This window comes from Schistocerca gregaria, chromosome 4, assembly GCF_023897955.1.
Source record: "Schistocerca gregaria isolate iqSchGreg1 chromosome 4, iqSchGreg1.2, whole genome shotgun sequence".
Taxonomy (NCBI): domain Eukaryota; kingdom Metazoa; phylum Arthropoda; class Insecta; order Orthoptera; family Acrididae; genus Schistocerca; species Schistocerca gregaria.
Window position 1 is genome coordinate 710,522,122 of NC_064923.1, and position 7,595 is coordinate 710,529,716.

The window sequence follows — 7,595 nt, forward strand, 5'->3', positions numbered from 1 at the left end:
GGGGGGGGGGGGGGGGGGGGGGGGGGAAGGCATCCGTGAAGTGAAGTCGGACGCACCTACTGTACTTCGCGCCTCTGTCGGGACGATAAATCGGGCCTGAGCAGCACAACCATGTGTGGCCTGTGTTAGCTGCTCCGCAGGACGCTCTTGTCCGCATTTGGCCGATGCCGTGAGCTGGGAACTATTTGTAAGAGAAGTGTCTGATGTAATTATTGCCTGTCTAGTTCGGAGTCCGCATGTAAGTTTACTGTTTCTTTTAAACGAATATATTTAGGAAAGGTTTTAAAACTGTCTAAGGGAATTTACTGTAGCCCTTACGCGTTCAGTGTATTCTGTTTTTTTTATAAAAACGTATTATCTTTCTCATTTGAAAAGTTCTTATACTTCTTTGCTATTTGAAGCCAACTGATGGACTTCATGTACAAATGTTCTCTCACATGAAGTTTATGATAGTTGTTATTTCTGTTGATTGACTTCAATAAATATTGTGAACAATACAAGGTGAAACCTCTCTCGCCCTAAGATCCAGTTCTTCCACTTAGTGCTTTGGCCGTTCTATGATACGCCGAGGTAATACCAGTAACACTATCGTAGAATCCTCCCAAGAATTATATGCTTTCCATTCGCTTGGTCGCTCCCATTTCACATCTCTCAAAATGGTTCAAAAGGCTCTAAGCACTATGGGACTTAACATCTAAGGTCATCTGTCCCCTAAACTTAGAACTACTTAAACCTAACTAACCTAAGGACATCACACACATCCATGCCCGAGGGTGGATTCGAACCTGCGACCGTAGCAGCACCGCGGTTCCGGACTGTAGCTCCTAGAACCGCTCAGCCACAGCGACCGGCTTCATATCTCTTCTCTATATCATCCTAAACATTCAGATCGTATGACACGTTCGATTTGTTTTGAACTAATAATCCAGTCAGCTACCACTGCTCTGGCTCTTTGTTATTAACGAACTCTCAAATTTCTTTACGTGGCCTTTCATTACATCAAGTAGTCATTTTGCTCAAGTCATCGCATATGTCATTACGATTCTCGTTCAACACTTTCACATACACTGTAGCATCGGCGACGTACAATTCAAGAGGGTTGCCGCCCTTATCTGAAAAATGGTTTATGTACATTCAGAAGACGAACGATCCTATTATGGATCTCTGTGGCATTACCGATGGTGCATGTATTCTCTGAGTAGAGCGTACGGGGTTGTATTAGATCTTTTAACTGAATCAATTGGAAATGGAAACATGTTGATGAAACGTTACCAAAGTGCTGCTCGAGCATTTACTTGCCTGTCGAATATTTTGATTACAGTGTCACCATTATTCGAGGTTAGTGTAGAGAACGGCGTTCTTGAAGATGAAGGATGATGTGAGTAAAACAAGTGTGTATAATATTACTGGAAGATTTCATATGTACGTACAGCGTGACGAGGACAGGTGTACGTGCAGCTTATGACCACAGGCTTATAACTTTGAGAAACGTCTAATCATTGGCATGATGAGCTGGGGGGGGGGGTTCATATCACAGAAGGCTATAGTGCAATAATGACTCAAGATTGAGTGGCAATGACATGGGCTCAGCACAACAAAGTGGCGGGAAGAGCAGCCACAAGTCTTTCTAGGCGAACTATACCTCGAAAAGAACGTAGGTTTGCTCAAAGCGTCACAAAGAGCCGTTTCGAACGGTCTACTGGAAGCGGTACTGACGTCTAGAGATCTTACTAGCTGGTTCCATTGCAACGCTACGCCTAGATATTTTATCGACGTGACTGTCTAAGATATTATGTAATAACGCTGTGTTCGAACATTACGGTATGGTTTTCCCTAATTACCCGCATTAACTTACATTTTTCTACATATACAGCAAGCTGCCATTCATGACACCAACTAGAAATGTTGTCTACTTGATCTTGTAGAGTTCTACAGTCACTAAATGCTGACACGTTTCCGTACACTACAGCGTCGTTGGCAAACCGTTGCAGGTTCCTGCTCACCCGTTTGACAGACCATTTATGTATGGAGAGAAAAAGTTCCTAGGTCAACATATCGTCATTAAGGAGCTCGTAAGGACTAGAGATCATATTATTCTGAGAAACGGAGACACTTTTGAATCGTGTGGATGCTTATGTAATCCCTCGCTTTCACGAAGTATATCACTGCCATAAGAGTATGTCAGCACTTTGAACGCAAAGAGAAGTAACAGCGGCACTGCGAGATCGGCTTGACCCGAGCCGGATGAAAATAGGCCGCAACAAGTTTGGACAGTACTTGAGCGGCAACAGTTGGCGCTAGGTATGACACCTGTCGCAGAGAAATGTAAGAGGTAGGGACGGCTCTGGGCAGACACCCGCCGGCCAAAAGGGCAGCACAGGGCAGGTTAGGGCGGCTTCGACCTGTGGCCTGGACCGGAAAGTCAAAGCATTAATTAGCCGCCCTTTGACGGCCCTGCGCCGCGACGTCTAACAAGCAGTCAGCCGCCGGTAGCTGAGCCGTGGCCAGAAACAAAGGCCGAGGTCCTCGTTAATATGGCGGGGCGCGGTTGGCCCCGGCTGGCTCAGTTCACTAATCACAGTAGTACAATTCACGCCCTCACAAGTCAGTCGCTAACGATATTTTCATAGAAAATCTGAAGTTTCACATTTGATGTCGGCCATCTAGTATCCCATAAGAAAACTAAAAAACGGCCCCTTCAGATCACTACGGTTGCCTAGATATTTTAACCATCTGCATGAAGCTTAATTTCTGAAATAATGATTTACTAGCAACTTGCTATACCTTTAGGGAAACTCTGGTGACCAACGAACACCAATGAATACAAGTACTCCCATTATTTTAAGTTCCAATCATACTAGTAGGAAGGAAGAAACATCCCATGGATGGCAAGATTACAGAGAGCCGTTGTGAAAAGAGTCCAGCAAAGAGCACTCACTCCCACAAAGAAGACGACATGTAGCAATACACTGGCACAGCATTATGCCATTGCACTTTCCGGGCAAAGCCGTTCATGTGCTGGTCAGTGCCTCGCCGACTGTTGAAACCAGGGACACTGTGGTGTGCGACAGACATGACGACTGCAGCGCTGAAGTACCAGAGAAACTGGTTTAAACATGCAAATTCTAATAAAGAGAAACAGAAACAGTGAGAATGTGGCGATGTTATCGGCAACGCCTATAAAAGACAAAAAGTTTCTGGCGTAGTTATTAGAGCGGTTACCGCTGCTACAATGGTAGGTTATGAAGATTTAAGTGAATTTGAACGTGGTGTTATGGCGAACGAGCGATGGGACAGAGCATCTCCGAGGTAGCGACGAAGTGCGAATTTTCCCGTACTACCATTTCAGGAGTGTACCGTGAATATCAGGTATCAGGTGAAACATCAGATCTCCGCCATCGCTGCGGCCGGAAGAAGATCCTGCAAGAATGGGACCAACGACGATTGAAGAGAAACGTTCAACGTGACAGAAGTGCAACCATTCTGCACAGTGTTGCACATTTCAATGCTGTGCCATCAACAAGTGTCAGGGTGCGAACCATTCAACAAAACCTCATCGATATGGGCTTTCATAGCCGAAGGCCCACTCGCGTACCCTTGATGACTGCATGGCAAAAACGTAACGCCTTGCTTGGGCCTTTGAACACCGAAATTGGACTGTTGAAGACTGGAAACATGCCTCATGGGACGAGTCTCGTTGCAGATTGTAACGAGTGGATGAACGTGTACAGGTTTGGAGACAGCTTCAAGAATCCATAGACCCTGAATTTCAGCAGGGGACTGTTGAAGCTGGTGAGGCTCGGTTGTGGTGTGGAGCGTGTGCATTTGAATTGGTATGGGGCCCCTGATACGTCTAGATAAGACTCTCACAGGTGACATGTAGGTAAGCAACGTGTCTGATGACCTGCATCCTTTCATATCCATTGTACATTCCGACGGCCTTGAGCAATTCCAGCAGGAGAATGCGACACCCCACACGTCCAGAATTGCTACATACTGGTTGCAGGAAAACTCTTGATTTGAAACGCTTCCGCTGTCCACTAAACTACTCTGACATTAACATTATTGAGCATATCTGGGATGCCATGCAACGTGTTATTCACGAGAGATCTCCACGCCTTGTACTCTTATGGATTTATGGACAGTCCTGCAGAGTTCATGATGTCAATTCCTTTCAGCAACACATTAGACGAATCCATGTCAAATCTTGTTGCAGCACTTCTGCGTACTCGCAGGGGACTCACAAGGTATTAGGCAGGTGTACCAGTTTCATTGGCTCTTCAGTGTAAATAATGGCTGTCTTACCATCCTCTGAAACAGTAGGTCATCGATTTTTCAACTGTAATATTGTCAGCTTTCGTCATGACGTCACCGACACTCGACCGTTGTCCTGGAGTACGTGCCATGTGGAGGATGAAGGTCGGTTCTGGCCAGCACCTGATGGGCGAAGGGTGGAACCGGGGCCCTCTTATCCACCAACCAAGCGAGGCACTCCACGCTCCAGCTAACAGATGTTCCGATGTTCTATGACTGGATGTCCCATCACAGCCAGATGGATTTCAGCAATCTCACATTCAGTGAAATGTATCAGCCTTTCACATCAAATTTGGAAATTTGTGGTACGATCGTATGGGACCAAGTACTGAGGTTATTGGTCCCTAAGCTTACACATTACTTAATCTAATTTATATTAACTTACGTTTAAGACAACACGCACACCCATGCAGGAGGGAGGTCTCTAGCCTCCGACGTGGGGAGCCGCGTGAACCGTGGCAGGACGGCCAAGACAGCGCGGATACCCTCGCGCGGCATGTCACATCAGCTGTGACACACTTCCTTCACATTCGAGAATCATTGACTATGCAAAGTTGTACCACACCAGCGCTACATTGAGCATAGCAGTGGCCGGTCTCCTAACACAATGTTTCGCTGCCACTGTATCTGTGGCTAGACGTCTGTCTTCCAGCTGCTGCAAGACGTGTACTGGAACTTGCAACAAATTGATGAAGGAAATTCGCTACCTTCAGCTTCTGACTCACCCCCTCCCATCAGCTTCGAACAGTGCACACCCACACCCTTCGCAATTCGTTTCAGGAGTGGAATTTCAGGGATGCCCACACGGTACAAGCTTGGATGCGGGAAGGAAATCTCGCGTCCTTTATAAAAGCAACAATCTGGGCGGACACACAAAAAGTGTGGAAAATATAAACGTGGAATTTATAGTAAGAATTTCGTAAGGAGTTACACATTAAAGCAATTTTTATAAAGACGCGTTGGTTTCATGGTCTACAGCCAGGTCATTAGCTGGTCTGTAGCACAGACAATCAAATGGTTCTGAGCACTATGGGACTTAACATCTGAGGTCATCAGTCTCCTAGAACTTAAAACTACTTAAACCTACCTAACCTAAGGACATCACACACATCCATGCCCGAGGCAGGATTCGAACCTGCGACAGTAGCAGCCGCGTGGTGCCGGACTGAAGCGCCTAGAACCGCTCGGCGACCGAGGCCGGTGACAGACAGTCGACGAATAAAAAGTTAGGGAATGGAAAACATCCTATGCTACGTAAAAACACAACACATATCCCCCGAAATAAGTTGCACAAATGTGGTGTCCTTGCTGGCGGTTGTTTCATGGCATAGTATGTTTCTCATAGGCAAACATTTTCTTCATTGACTATCCATTCTATGTGCCCGATGGTTTTAACTATGAAGGTTGGACCTTCTATATTCTCCCCAATATTGTTTACCGTGTTTCAATTTTTATACTGACTTGATGCTGTGACTATAGACCACAAAGCCGTTAGTACCTTAATAAAAATTTATTCAAAATACAGCTGGTTGAGGAGTTATTGTTATGAAATTACTACAATGACTGCAAATGCCCAGTTTTTGATAAAAAAGGAAGCCGGATGGATATCTGAACCGACGATTGCCAAATGTGAGTCCAGTGCCACCTTAATCAGTCAAGCAAACTAGTCACGTAACTAGCCAACGTCATTGCACAGATGTTCGCTGTCACTCACTCTGGTATATGGTACATGGAAGTCCAGCAAATATATATAGGGTGTCCCACCTAACTCTCTCTCTCTCTTCATATATTTCCGAAACGAAACAAAATACGAAAAATACAAATGGCCATTGATGCACCTATATTAAGGGCTCACACAATTAGCAGGAATGCATAATCCATAAATGTAAACAAACATCACTTTCAACACAAAGTTACGTTTTTAAATGGTACATGTATATATATATATATATATATATATATATATATATATATATATTTACAGAAATGGAAACGAAGTGCAGTTAGTGACAGCAGACCTGCTTTCACGGTTCTGAACTTCATGCCTTCTGAAATACGTAGACTTAAATAAATGGCAAAGTCGTCATAGTTTATACTGAACTGTGGAGAGTAAGGATCGCCTGCAGCAGGCCTCAGAACAGTGTAGGAAACCCGCAAGGCAGCATTACAGCAGAAACTTTGCCATGATTTTCTTTGCTTAAAGTCTCATTCATTTTCAATTTATTGGATTTCGGGACTTGCCTATTCAGCCACCTCAGTAGCGGAAAGTCAATAAAGATGATATGAAAGTAAGAGCAACACGACACACAGGCCCCGACTGGAGAAAATTTCCGACCCAACCGGACATCGAAGTCGGGCCTCTTTGCTTAGCAATCCAATGGACTGTATGCACAGATACCGTGGTAGACAAATGTAAGTATTCCAGGTTTGTACTGGCAGAAGCAAAGCTGTGAGGACGGGGCGTGAGTCGTGCTTGGGTAGCTCAGTTGGTAGAGCACTTGCCCGAGAAAGGCAAAGGTCCCGAGTTCGAGTCTCGGCCCGGCACACAGTTTTAATCTGCCACGAAGTTTCATTCCACGTTTGTGTTGAGGTGATGTTTATTTACATGTAGGAATTGTGCTCTCTTGCCCGTTGTATGACCACCTGACATACACTGACGGGAAAAAATCCTGGTACACCTGGAAAGACAACGACGATTTTGATCCAATGATGGCATATGCCTCCTGGGAGATTGTAGATATACTGATAATGGTTTTAATGTCGTCCACCAACAGATAGCGTAATAGCATAGCTACCATAGCGCCATCTGTGTTTCCTGCTTATGGGGAACGCTCATAGCCAGAAGGCTCAGTATGGTTCAAAAGTGTGAAGCAAGAGGACAACCATGCCACCATTACGCACTCGTGCTTCCTGCAGCCAACTGAGCGAGTTTGAAAGGGATGGAATTTAAAACTTTCGAGACGTGCTGCGTCACGTATGAAACGGTGATGGTATCAGTACTGAAGTAAATATTCTGGACACCAACGCAGCACAGACGACCGCGAGGATTTTTTTATTGTTAGGGCAACAGTGGCAGATCGTACAGCCACCACAGCCCAGATAAGAAGGGTTTGTGAACCTAGACATGTCACACTGTTGCGAAACTATTGTTAGCAGTGGCACAACAGGCACGCCCTCAGAAGTTAAGTCCCATAGTGCTCGGAGACGTTTCAAACATTTTGGACAACTGGCGCGCACACCTCTAGACCATCTACGACACACTCGACAGCATCGAATGGCAT

The 7,595-nt window shown here is 45.3% G+C and overlaps 1 non-coding gene across 1 annotated transcript; it reads left to right on the plus strand.

Moving 5' to 3' along the window:
- Positions 1 to 6,784: 6,784 nt before the first annotated feature.
- On the plus strand, positions 6,785 to 6,859 carry Trnas-aga (transfer RNA serine (anticodon AGA)). The gene has a single exon. It is a non-coding gene; the product is annotated as a tRNA-Ser (tRNA).
- The last annotated feature ends 736 nt before the right edge of the window (positions 6,860 to 7,595 follow it).